Genomic DNA, 14,182 nt, shown 5'->3' on the forward strand with positions numbered 1-14,182 from the left:
AGCCTCTCCTTGGTGAAGAGAAAGAGTGTGTGTGTGTGTTTGTGTGTGTGTGTATGTGTGTGTGAGAGAGAGGGCGGGGGGAGAAGAAGGGAGAGGGAGAGGACACACAGACAGACAGAGACATTGAAAGAGAGACACACACAGACAGAAACAGAGAGAGATAAGCAGACAGACAAAGACTCAGAGAGAGAGAGACAAACACAGACATGGACAGAAAGAGAAACAGAGAGAAGGTAAAGAGAGATAGACAGACAGAGACATAAAGAGAAAGAGAAATGCAGAGAGATAGATAAAGAAAGAGAGGAGAAAAATGGAGAGAGAACTTATTCAGAATACAATCATTTATCTTTCTATTTTTAATTATTTTATTAGTTTATCTCTGTATTATAACTCTACCTGGAGAAAAAACTCATTATAAAACTACAGATAGTAATTAAATAAGATTTAAGTATAATGAGAGAAAAGAAGTGGAGAGGGAATAAATTTACCAGACCCCAATCATGGCAATAGTCAGGGAAAGAACAAAGTTCTGTCCAGGTAGATCACTTGTTAAGTGGGTCAGTAAGCCAGACCAGGTACCACCATTCTTGATTATATTTTGTTTGAGGTAGTAATGTCTTTTTATTGCAAATGACTGAACATTGTAGAAACCATTTTATGTATTATCCAGGGAACTTTGGAGTCTCTCAAACAGGAGAGGAACCTGGGAGAACAGACATGAGCAAGAATCAGTGTTCAATTAATTGCAATAGATAAGGGAAGAACTGAAAGTAAGTATGGTCATGTGAAGACCAGGCTAATTGAAACAGATCTCTTATCAATAAATCAGTATTTATTAAATGCCTTTATTAGAATTGTGCTAGGTGATAGCACTGGGACAAGGAATGAAATGATTTTTATTTCAAGGAGCTCACATTCAAATGTTAGAGAATAGGAAATGAGGTTGGATATGTTGGTTGGAGCTTGATAATGCAAGACCTTAAAAGTTGGCATGGAAGTTAGAAGATTGTTGAGAAAAGCATCGTCAATTTTTGACTAGGGAAGTGACATGATGAAAAAGACATTTATGAAAGATGAGTTTGGCAGCATTGTATAGAATATAAGATATATAAGAATATATATATATATATATATATATAAGATTATAAGAATATAAGTGTCAGAACCAGTGTTCAGCCAATTGTAATAGAAACACATTACAACCTCAAACAAAATATAATCAAGAATGGTTGTAGCCTGGTCTGACTTACTGACCTACTTAACAAGTGTTCTACCTGGACAGAATTTTTTTCTTTCCCTGACTATTGCCATGATTGGAGTCTGGTGAATTTATTCCCTCTCTATTTCTTCTCTCTTGTTTCACTTAAATATTATTCATTTACTAGCTGTACTTTTATAATATAAAATAAGAATATAATATAAGAATATATAAGATATAGTGGCATCATGAAGACTTGCTGTGAGAGAAAGTGTGGTATTATTTAGCAGGAAGAATACTGGAGTGGGAGGTTGGTCTGAGTTTTGTCTCTGACTCAGTGGGTAAACTCGGGCAAATTACTTCATTAGTCTAAGCCTAAGTTTCTTGGTCTATAAAAATAAAGGTGTTGGGGAAAAATAACCTCCAAAGTAGCCTTTAGCTCTAGAAATCAATGAGAATATCTCTGTGTGACCTGAAAAATGCAAGGTTAGAAAAATGTTGATGGTTCCTTATTATACTGATTCATGTGCTCTGGGGTATCAAGTCTCAGAAAGGGCAACTGTTCAAAATCTTTGCGGATTCTGAGTCATCTAAAGCCATGAAGCAGTGCCATATGATGTGCCTGCCTAAATTGGAGAATCTAAACTGTGCTCTGAATTGTTCATAGTTAAGGGATCTGACTCAGAGAACATTGAAAAAGCAGATTTTTGTATGAACAAATGCAGTTTACCAAAAGGTATAATTTCAGAAAGATGACTTTAGCATTTAAAACTGAGACATGGTATTAAAATGTTAGATATGATTTATAAAATCACTAACAAAAACAAAAACAGAATCCCCAACAAGTCATTATTACACTGTGGCCCTTGCAGGGATCATATTTCAGAGCATGGTCTATCATCTGAACAGTTTTACAGCATTCAGGAAATCAATGTGTTTTGACACTGCTTACCAACTTCTCCCTGTAAGGTACCAGTAAATTATATGCTACTAGATTTATGCAAAATCAGGACAAGTTGACAGTTCTAGCATATGTAAATGCCATACGCAGCATGTTGTAGTCAGATGATCACTGCACTGAAGAATGAGTGCAGATCATACAGGCACTAAACATACGATTCCATTATACAAGGGTTGCAGTTTTTATGGTGTTTGTGCCTCAAATTCTACTAAAAGTCAATCATTAAGGAGGGAATGAAGAAAATGATAGTCTGGTGTCATGTCTACAGAAGTGTCATCTTCTAATGATAATGATGAATTTGCAAACCTTAGAATAGGTTACCCCTAAGATACACTGCTGAGGTGGCTAGGTGGTGCAGTAAATAGAGCACCAGCCCTGGAGTCAGGAGGACCTGAGTTCAAATCCAGCCTCAGACACCTAACACTTACTAGCTGTGTGACTTTGGCAAGTCATTTAACCCCAATTGCCCTGCCCTCCCCTCTCCAAAAATTAAAAAAAAAAACATCCTTAAGATACACTGTTGTTGAGTCATTTTTCAGTTGTGTCTGACCCAAATGGCACACATCTATGGTTAAATCCTTTTGTTTTTGTTAAGTCATTTCAGTCATGTCCAGCTCTTCCTGACCTCATTTGGGATTTTCTTGGCAATGATACTGGAGTGGTTTGCCATTTCTTTTTCCAGCTCATTTTACGGATGAGGAAACTGAGGAAAACAGAGTTAAGTGACTTGCCCAGGGTCACCCAGCTAGTTAATGTCTGAGACTGGATTTGAACTCAGGTCTATCTTCACTTCAAGCCCTGCCCTCTACTCACTGTGCCACCTAGCTACACAGTAGGAGAGATTAAAAACATGCACAGATAAGAAATTAAAATGTGGTAAATGCACAGAAGTTTAACAAAGAGAACTGAGATTTAGGGAGGAAAGTTTCTAGCTGGGGAGATCAGAGAAGGTTTCATCAAGGTGAGAGTACCTGAAATGGGCTTTAAATTAAGACAGAGATTTAAGTAGGTGGAGAGATGGAGAAGGAATGCATCCTAGGAAGGGAAGATGCTTGCACAAATACACAGAATCAGGAGAAGTCAGGATAAGATAGAACAATGAGGAACCCAGTATCTTTGAAATTTAGAGTGTGGGAAGGCAAGTAATGCCAAATAAGGCTAGAAAGGTAATCTGGAAGCAGGCTGACTTAGAGGCAGGAATGGGCACAGGGGAGCATTAACTGCCAGGCTAAGGAGTTTTATTTTGACTGGTAAGTAATAGAGGGCCCCGAAGGGTTCTTAGCTGGTATATATAATCTTATAATCCACATCTAGGTACACCCTATGGCTATGTCTTTGGCACATCATAGTGAAGAATGTTCATGATGATAATTCTGAGTAATCAGAAAAAGGTCCAATTATATTTAGTATACTAATCGCATTATGGAAAGAGTATTTAACTGTATTTCAAGTCAGAAAAATCTAAATTGGAGTCCCAGCTCTGACTCTTGCTGCCCAGGATGACTCTGACTACCCAGGACAGGTTGAGAACCTTTCTGAGCCTCAATTAACTTGTGTTAAATGGGGATAATATTTCTTGCAATACTCATATCATAGACTTTTTGTTAGGAAAACATTTTATAAACATTTAAAGTGTGAGATTTTCTCTTATAAATTCTGTCAGTATATTTGTTAGACCTTGCTTATGCATCCCCAGTGATTATGATACTAATTCAATATGATTTATAATTTTCTATGTCCATTCATCTTCTCAAATAGCAGAAGCAACATAGTGCATATTGTCATACCAGTGTGGCATTTAAAAAGTTCAAGAGACATAGTTTCTGGGTAATTTCATCACTTTCTTAATAAGGCTGCATTTTAATTAATAAAAAGAGGTCAGTGGCCCCTCTCAAATGCCAAATACCCCCATAGTGGAGGCTTACAGTTTATAGGCTCTTGGAAGAGTAGGTGTTCCTGAGGGCGGCAATTAACTCTGATTGGTTAACAATGAAAAAATGAATGAGGCTGGGCTATATTACAGTGAGGGTATTGGGGTATATGACTTGGATCATCCAAATCTTGGTCAAAGGGGCTCATCAATTTCCATATCAGCTGTCTGACAAAAGGGAGAATCAACATTTTCCCAGACCTGTCTGAATAAATGCAATGAGAAGGAATCCTCCCATTAATCCAAGCTTAGACTTTCTTTTACTGTCTGATTTGATCTTGGCCTGGGTAAAACTTGAGAAAGATTTCCCACACTGGTTGATTTCTGGATAAGGAAGTAGAAAAGGGGAAAAACCTTGGTTCCAATACAATAATTAGTCATTAAAAACAAGAGAGAAGTAATCATTCTCTCATTGGCAAGGCTGTTACTTTACCTCTTATACTTTCTAGATGCAAATTGCATTTTTGCTTTGGTAACAGAAAGTTCTTCACATATTTTTACACAATTTGTTTTTTCCTGACCAGCATTTAAAACCAAAAGGATACATTGAACAATGGCCAAGACTTTTTTTTAGAAATCACATTGCAAGCAGCATGCCCAAACGTTACATTACATAGAAGAAAAAAGTAAATTTACATATATTTTTATATATACATGGATTATTATTAGTAGTATAATTACAGACTTGTGAATAAGGTAGCTGTCTTGGTTTGTTGCATCTGTTTTTTTGAGGATATAGACATTTCCATAGAGGAACAATGCAGTAAAAAATGTTAAAAATCACAGGCTTTCATATATATTATATCATAATTGAACATTATTATGATTATTATTATAATTTGTAATATTATAACTGAACTTTAACCCCCTACCTTAGAAAAGCCATTTAACTTTAGATAGTCTTGATGTCACACACGGTAAGGAAGTCCCCGTGAGCAAGGTTGCTTGGGAGATGGAAGTTTCTAGCACAGAAGGTTCCTTCCAAGCAGATTCCAGAAGAGGGAGGGTGTGCCAGGAAGGAGAAAGAGGTGTGCTGAGAACAGAAACAGCTTGTTTGGAAAGTTAGAATTCCCCTCTCCCAACCAATGGCTTTACATATTACCACAAAAAGGGAAGATTATAGTACACATTAGAAATATGTCTATTAACAGTTAAGAGTTCTGATAGCTAATGGTTTAACCTCTTTATATCTGGAAAAACTTGGCTATCCAGAATGACAGAGACAGCATGATAGAGTGGAAAGTATGCTGGATTTGGAGTCAGAAAACCCAGATTCAAATTCTGGCTCTGCTACTTATTACCTATATGATCTTGAGCAAGTCATTTAACCTCTCTGGGTCTCAGTTTCCCCATCTGTAAAATGAGAGGTTTGGACCTGATGACCTCTAAGTTCCCTTCTTCCTCTAAATTTGTGATCCCATGACTCATTCAGGATGGATGAAACTTTACTGTATATAGTTTTGCCGAAACTGTTTCAAGCCTATTATAAATATAGAATTCACCTTAGTCTGACCTTAAAACATCTCTTAAGAAGCACAAAGTTTCTCAATGATTTCAGAGTCAGAAGAACTTTATGTATAATAGTCTGCCTAGAAAAATGCTTTTTTTTCCTTATCCTGTTTGAATATTTTCCCTTTTTAAGAAGGATAAAAGGAAAAACAAAAACAAAAGCTGTTCAGTTCTGGCTCAAAAGGAAGGGGAAGAAGTTGAGAAGATGTGATCATTTGGACCCTTTTATAAAAAATAAACAAAGCTTGAAGTAGCCACAGTTCATTCACAGGTGCTTGTTCTGCGTGCTATGGCTTAGCTGGAAATGATTAAGTTTACAGAGCTCAATAAACAACTACTGAGCTCCCTAGACTGTGTCATCTGGCTGAGCCTTAACAATGGTCCCCTCTGTGTTCTGAGATTCTGCTTCCTTACCGAGCTCCAAGTTGGCCATTCTACCATCAGACCACCTTGTTCACCTTTAGGAAGAAGGGGACCCCATGAGTTCCTCACCTATGGTCTTTGTTAGCACAGCCCCCAAAACTTGCAAAGTCTTTTGGAATTTATGAAATTATCCACTGGTAGAATCACAGCACCGCCTGGACAACCTGTGACCTTATCTAATTTCTGATCCAGAACTCAGCAGCTGTTGCACTATTAATAAACCCAAGTGGGTTAAAAAAAAAAAAAAAGAAAGCAGAAGTCATAGAAAAAAAAAGTGCTTAAATCCGTGGTCTGACAGCTCCTCTCCTAATCACAGGAAAACTATGACTTTGTATTTTGATCCTCTGTGATACCAAGATTTTACTTTTTGAATCAGAACTGCCCTGATATTACCCTGAGAGCTGAAATTGACCACAGAAATAATTTAATCCAATCCCTACATTTTACAGAGGAGGAAACCAAGGCTCAGAAAGCTTGAGTGACTTGCCTAAGATTCTGTTTACTGTAGTGATTAGAAAACCAATTTTGGAAATTAAAAGTGCACTCAGAGATTAGAGGTTTAATAGAGGAATTTCTTTCATATGATATCACTTGTTCTGAATTTTACTGGGTCTTGAAAGTTAGTTCTCATGAGGTCACAAGGGGAAGTGGGGAAATTGTCTCAAATCAGCAGGCTCCAATTTTGTTCTTCATTCCCTAAAAGCTATTCCTAGTGCCTCTATGTTTCAAGTTAGAGTTCTAAAGTAACCTGAAGAAAATCATTACTCATAAAGTCCCATTACTCCTAAAGTCTCTCTGTGTTCTTTTTGTTGTTGTAAAGTCATTTTTAGTCATGTCTGATTCTCTATGTCCGCATTTGGGGTTTTGTTGGCAAAGATACTTGAATGGTTATCCATTTTTCTTCTCCAGCTCATTTGACAGATAAGGAAACTGAGGCAAACAGAGTTAAATGACTTGCCCAGTTTCACCCAGCTCATAAATGCCTGAGGCTGGATTTGAATTCAGGAAGATGAGTCTTCCTCACTCCAGGCATACTGCTCTATCCATTGTACCACTTAACTGCCACAATTACCTACCTGTTCTCTTTAGATAATAACAGAGATATGTTGGATTCCTAGTCTGAAGAAGTCACACCTTTTTAGCACTGTACAACCTTGAGCTCTGTAATTTGGGAGAATGAAGAGGACATTACTTCTGAGACAGTAACTATGTAATCAAAGTACACTGATTTTCAGTAAATGGAATTAACTCTACCTAGAATACTCAATGCCTAAGAGATCTCATCAATTTGGATCTACAATAGTGCAGATCATATCCCATCTATATTTTATCACCTGACAGGATTCTAATCTATGTCTTTCTATAAATCTCCCACAGAGTATTCACCCAAAAGATTGGGGGCCTTTTTCTGGTTAATGTAATTTTTCCTGGTTGACAATGAAGCATTCAAGCTGTTGTTCATCTGTTATCTCTCAAGTTCACTACATGACCCATCCATCTAATAATAGGATTGGTTGGTTTAGTTCCTAGACAAAGGAGGCTTTTGCCAAGAGGGCACTCTTCTGGTGATGTGGAGACCCTTCTTTTGACTTTGTTGACTTTAGCCATATTCATGGAAACATGAGATCTTATTTCTGATGTTTGGTCTTCTTTTCTTTCTTCCTTGACTTCTAACTTGTCCATGGGCATAGCTCGACCTGAGCCAGTTGAGGAGATAAGAATATAAAATGTGACTAGAGCTCTGGGGAGATTGATACTAAGAAAGGGATACCAGTTCTTTCTAAAAATTCCACTAATTTTATTGTTAGACAAATATTTAAACTAAATATAAAAATAATGATCAGACATGCTTTCTAAAGAAAACAAAATTGTAGGTACAATTAAGCACCTCTCCAACTAATCCTTAGCTGCTACCAACTAGTGTATAATTTATTCGCTTTATTTATTCATTCTACATCACATGGAAAAAAGTGAAAGTGGCCCCTGGGTAAAAAGCATCCCCAAATATCAGCACCTGGGGCAAAGCTTTAATAACTCCAACTTAGTTATGATTCTGGTGGCACATCCATATCGGGAATATTCAGCATGGTTCTTATGTCTATATTTCAAGTAGTTCATGAAAGAGCTAGAGAAGAAGGCAATTAAAATAATGAAGGGATGAAAAACCTGTCATATAGGGGTGGCAAGGTGGTGCAGTGAATAGAGTACCAGCCCTGGAGTCAGGAGGACCTGAGTTCAAATCCAGTCTCAGACACTTGACACAAAAAACTAGCCATGTGACTTTGGGCAAGGCACTTAACCCCAATTGCCCTCCAAAAAATGCAAAAAGAAAAAAAAAAGAAAAGAAAAACCTGTCACATAGGAGCAGATTAAGCAATAAAAAAGTTACAAGTCGAAAAAGGTATAAGCTGAGAAGCAAGAAGATCAGAATTTCTAAGATCATGAAAGGTGTGAAGAGGGTCCATATGAACTAGCTCAACAAGGCCCCAAGTCCTGGGAAATAGGTTTGGGACAAAGGAAATGTTTCTTTGCACACAAAGCAATAAACTTGTGAAATTTATTAGCCAAAGAAGGAATACAGGTTGAAACTTGAACACATTAAAGGAAGGCTTAATTAAAACCATTCATTAATCAACTAACAAGTATTTATTAAATGCCTTCTGTTTATCAGGCACTTTACTAGGTGATAAGGATACAACAGACATGAAATGTCCCTCTGCCCTCAAGAAGCTTACCATCTTTCAAATAGAAAAAGCTCTAGATTTAGAGTCAGAATATCTATGTTTAAATCCCTTTCTCCCTGTGTGAAATTGGACATGAATATATTTGTTGGACCCTTGTTTCTGTAAAATTGGGCAACTGGAGCAGATAACTTTGAAGGGACACTTTAGTTCAAAATCCAATTGCCATAGATTCAAAATGGATTATTAAGAACAAATAAGGTGTGTGGGAAAGGGGATAGGGCAGGTAAACAGGGAGGTAGTATGCATCTTATCTTGAATGATGTTGTCAAAAAGACCAGCCATAACTTTTCACAATTCAATCTTTATTGCCTCTGTCAGAAACAGAATAACTGGTAGCATGACCCTAGTTTGGCCCACTGTAGTGGCTCTTATTTCATTACCTTTTTTTTGAGGGGGGAAGGCAAAACAATTGGGGTTAAGTGACTTGCTCAAGGTCACACAGCTAGTAAGTGTCAAATATCTGAGGTCAGATTCGAACTCAGGTCTTCCTGACTCCAGGGCTGGTGCTCTATTCACTGTGCCACCTAGCTGCCCCCACTATATTCTTACAAAAAAAGTAATAAAACATGTTGGAAAAGTGTTTATCTAAATTGGTTCTGAACTAAAACAACCTTGGAAGTTAGTTGTTAGAAGAAAGAAATCCATCATCTTGTAAAACTTCTTATCTGGTTGACAGCTTTATTAGTCCTGCCCATGCTTGAAATGACATAGCAATAAAGCACTGGATATCCTGAAAAAGGGATAAGAATTTTATTTTAACACCTACCTGCCCAATCACTGGAAGGCTTCATCTAATTTCTTTCATGTTTGAAACTCAGAGCAGTAACTAGCAGAGGGTGGATGGGGCTTTGCCCCTGTATGCTTACATGGAAATGGTACACTTGGTTCTTAATAACAGTCAGCACATATCTTGAAGTCTTCCATCAGCGTTGCAATGTGCCACAATCACCCCCCTGAGCTGCCACTACCAAGATCTCTTCACCATGCCACCCTTCTTCCAACCCCATTCCATCCTCATACCATTCCCCCAACTATGAACACTATTCATCTCCCTTCCATCCTGTATCTGAGGCCAATCCCCTCCAACAGTTTTAAATTCAGGTTAAAAAAATGCCCAGTTATTAGACCACTTAATCCTGGCCCAGTTAGCACAGAACCTTAAATATCATATTCTGCATTATATGTTACAGTTACACATTTGAGAGATACTTGCAATTTCCTTGGCTCTTTCCAAGTAACAAGCTCTCTTTCAGAATGTCACATACAAGAATTATATCATAAAAATGATCCCCCTGTGAAAGTTTCCTTTGACTGTCTAGACAAAATCTAACAAATCTAGAATATATACTAGGTGGGAAAAATCTATTCTCCTCACATTCATTCCCCTGTGCTCAATATGCTAAGTTTACCCAGAGGCTGGCTCTGGCAGACTAAAGGGAAGTGTGTGGTCATTCCAGCTCTAGCTCTGCTGGTAGATGTCACTACAAGGTGTTTGTAAGGAGTCTGAACAGAGAGTGAGACAAAAATAAAAATAGAAATATATGTGTCTGATATCTAACTGTCTAAGCAATTTGGGTTTTCCTTCCTCTTTTGTGCTAAAATTGTAGGGACTGTGGATGAGTCTATCCACTAGTCAGGCAGTGAGAAATCTTTCCCCAAATGGCAAAAGATAGTTAAATGATGAAGAGGAAACCTTTATTTCCATTTAAATGATTTGTTTTTTGTTTCATTTGTATGGAAAATTTCCACCATGCTATAGACAGACTGTGATATAATAGAGCGCTCACATCAGAGTCAGCAAAGACCTTAGTTAAAATCTTGCTTCAGATACTTAATAGCTGTATGACCTAGGGCAAGTCACCTAACCTCTATGTTGCAGAGCAATTGCTGACCTGTTTTGGTGGAGCAAGTTTCCTTATCTAGTAGTTTCTTATACCAATGACATCATGGGTCTAATCTCCATCCTACCGTCTTTTGTTGTTGATCAGTAGTTTCAGTTGTGTCCAACTCTTTATGACCCCATTTTGGCTTTTTTTTTGGCTAAGATACTGGAGTGGTTTGACATTTCCTTTTCCAGCTCATTTTACAGATGAGTAAATCAAAGCAAATAGAGTTAAGGGACTTGCCCAGAGTTGCTCAGCTAGTAAGTGTCTGAGGCCAAATTTGAACTCAGATCTTCCTAGCTCTAGGCCTAGCACTCTATCCAATGTGCCACCTAGCTGCCCATTCCTTTCTGAGTTGTAATCTCAATTTCCAGTTAGGAGTGTACTATGAACAGTATAAAAATAATTTGTAACATAAATATTAAAATTTCATTAGGCATTAGAATCCCTTCTCATAGAGGGCAAAACATTCTCATTCTGCCTCTAACTATTTCTACATGTAGAGGCAAATGTGGTACAGTAGAAATAGTTCTGACAGGGTCATAGAAGGGGTCTCAAAGTACAAGATAAATGAAAACTATTCTTCTCCAGACCTCAGGATGTTCATCTGTAAAATGAGGGACTTGACCTCAATGATTTCTAATGGAAGGTTTTAACCACCAGGTGGCATGAAAACCATCGAGCTGTGAAGAACCTTAAAGCCAAACTGATGAACTTGTATTTTATCTTTGAAGCAAGTGAAATCTACTGAAGGGTTAAGCAAACAAGTGACATGGTCAGACCTATGACTTATGAAGATTATTTGGGCACCTGTGAAGGGACAGATTGAAGAGAGAAGAGATTGGATACAAGGCTATTACAATAGTCTGGATAAATAGTAGTGAAATTAAGTAACATAAATTCATAGTGGACTCACCCCAATTTTGTGATTTTTCTCCAGCAGCACATGAGTAGGAGTAAAGGCAATGAATGATGGGAATAACCCAAGGCTGGGGTTTGGGAAGGCATGATCATTAATAGGATAAGAAGACAAGGGACTTGAGTGTAGAGGATATATCGTAAAGTTAATCTGGTTCACTACAGGATTGAGGCAAGGAAAAGCAGAGAGTGTAGCCAATGTAAGGATGATAGTCTGGGAGAAAGTGAAGGGTGGAAGGATTGGAAATCATGGAGAGAATGAAGAAACAGCTTATGGGAATCATAGAAGCAGAGGGAAAGAAGCAATAAGAAAAGATTATGGTCAGATAAGTGAATCTCAGAATTCATGAATGTAGAAATGGAATCCTTGTGACTGATGTTGAGATAAAGAGTATGGCCATCTCTATGTGTAGCTGAGATGGAACAGAAGAGATAGAAAAAAGTAGGTCTGCAAAAGGGTGTTAGGGAACACTTGTGACTGTTGTTCAATTTTTCAATCATGTCCAGTTCTTCTTGACCCCATGGACCATAATATGCTAATTCTGTACACAGGATTTTCTTGTCAAAGATGTTGGACTGATTTGCCATTTCCTTCTCCAGTGAATTAAGGCAAACAGAGTGTAATGGGAATGCAAATTTGGAAGATCTTCCCTGCCCCTAGGCTAAAGTGCACCAGAAGCCTGGGGAGGGAGGCTTGTTTTTCAGTAGATACTTCTTGATTGGCCAGTGAGTCAATAAGGTTGTTACATTCTCTGAGCCAGGAGAAGGCTATATAAGCCCTGATGTGTAGCTTTGTTTGGGGACTCACTTTGAGAAGTGTTCTGTGATTTGATCTGAATTCTGGGAAGCCGTTGTTGAGAGTCCCCCGGCTTTAAAAAACCCAGAATGTGGAAACCCAGATGTTGACTGGGTATGGATGTAATGGTTGGACAGTTTGGAAATCTGTCTACTTGATGTTTCTGTCTTGATAATTATGCCTGTATACTTTGAGGTTCAGGGTGCTGACCTTTTCTCCTGAACAAGGTAAACGATATATGTCTGACTGATTAAAGTAAGCTTGTTAACCCATTTTGAGTTGCTTTCCTTTAACAAAGCAGATCCAAGAACCTGTGTGAGCAGGCACCCTGGGGACACTGGGGTGCTTGCTGCAACACAGAGATTAAATGACTTGCCCAGAATCACACAATTAGTAAGTGACTGATGCCAGATTTGAACTCAGGTCTTTCTGTCTCCAGGTCCACTTCTTTATCTACTGAGCCTCCCAGCTTCCTTGTGATTAGGCTATGGGAAATGAATTATGAACCAACAAAGGTTATTTCAAAGGAGTGGTCACAGAGGTAGGAAGAGAAACAGGAAAGAAAAGTACCATAGAAATCAATAAGAATTTTTCCAGGATGAGAGGGTCAACAGTATTGAGTCCAAGATGATGAATAAAAGTTCCCTAGATTTATTAGGTATTAGTCAAAAGATCATTTGTAATTCCTGTGAAAGCAATTTTAGTAGAGTGGGGGGGGGCAGACTCTAAGAGTTTAGAAAATAAGTTGATGCTGATGAAAAGTAAGGGTGGGAGTGTCAGCAATAATGGTGGTTGGAATGTCACGTGGCCAAGGATGCTACCAATCCCAGAGAGAATGCAGCTTTTGTCTTCTGTCCACCTCCATCTTCAAGATGATCTACTACTAGAGCCAATGGAATTGGTGGTAATGGTGGTCAAGAGGGTCAATATTGTGAAAAAAAAGAATAATGATCACAATAGTTTACATTTATATAGCACCTTAAAATTTGCACAGAGCTTTGCATGTACTATCTCCTTATTAACTCAATTTTACTGCTGAGGAGGCTTGACTGTCAGAGAGGTTAAGGGACTTAAAAAACAAAAAGATTAAGTGCCTACTTAGTAATACTAATAAATTATTTTTAATAAATTAATTTAATAAATCAATAAATAATTTATTAGTATTAATTAATAATTAAGTAAAGGTATATTAATAAATTTATTAATAAATAAATTAATATTAATAAAAATATTAAGTGCCAGGCACTGTGCTAAGCACTTTACAAATATATCATTTGATCCTTACAATAACTGTTCAAGATAGATGATATTATTGTCCCCATTTTATAGTTAAGGAAGCTGAGGCAGACAGAGTTTAAGTGATTTGCCCAGGATTACACAGCTAATAAGTGTCTGAGGCCATATTTGAACTCAGGTCTTTCTGACTCCAGCCTAGCTCTCTATCCATTGCATGATCTAACTTGCCCATACAAGTTATACAGTTAGTATCTGAAATGACATCAAAATACAGGTCTTTCGGGTTTTCTTTATACTTTACTCCTCTACATGAACTCTTCAATCCTGCCAAATAGTCTATTTGCTATTCCTCACACATGTCACTCCATTTCCTATCTCCATAACTTTGTACTGTCTAGCCTTTGTTCCTGGAATGATTTCTATTTTCACTTCCAACTCTTAGAATCTCTGTCTTTTTTCAAGATTCAAGTGAAAGACTGCCTTCTATAGGAGACCTATCCCAGTTCCTTCAGCAGTTAACTTTTCCTGTTAACATTATATCTCATCTATTCCTCAGTTTCCCCAACTGTAAAATGGGGACAATA

General features: G+C 37.7%; 1 protein-coding gene and 1 long non-coding RNA gene across 4 annotated transcripts in view; one reads left to right on the plus strand and one right to left on the minus strand.

Annotated features, from left to right (window-relative positions):
* Nucleotides 1–10,520, minus strand: part of LOC138145362 (uncharacterized) — a 16,022-nt gene extending 5,502 nt beyond the window's left edge. Inside the window, exon 1 of the long non-coding RNA XR_011164199.1 lies at nt 4,962–10,520. This is a non-coding gene — a long non-coding RNA (uncharacterized lncRNA). The remainder of the gene's footprint in view (nt 1–4,961) is intronic.
* The window catches only part of FILIP1 (filamin A interacting protein 1), a 265,398-nt gene that overhangs the window by 149,534 nt on the left and 101,682 nt on the right, over nt 1–14,182 (plus strand). The gene's annotated exons all lie outside the window — the stretch shown is intronic.

The sequence above is a fragment of the Petaurus breviceps genome, unplaced genomic scaffold (genome assembly GCF_028583685.1).
Source record: "Petaurus breviceps papuanus isolate PSGF00001 unplaced genomic scaffold, PetGlider_PUasm1.0 90734, whole genome shotgun sequence".
NCBI lineage: Eukaryota > Metazoa > Chordata > Mammalia > Diprotodontia > Petauridae > Petaurus > Petaurus breviceps.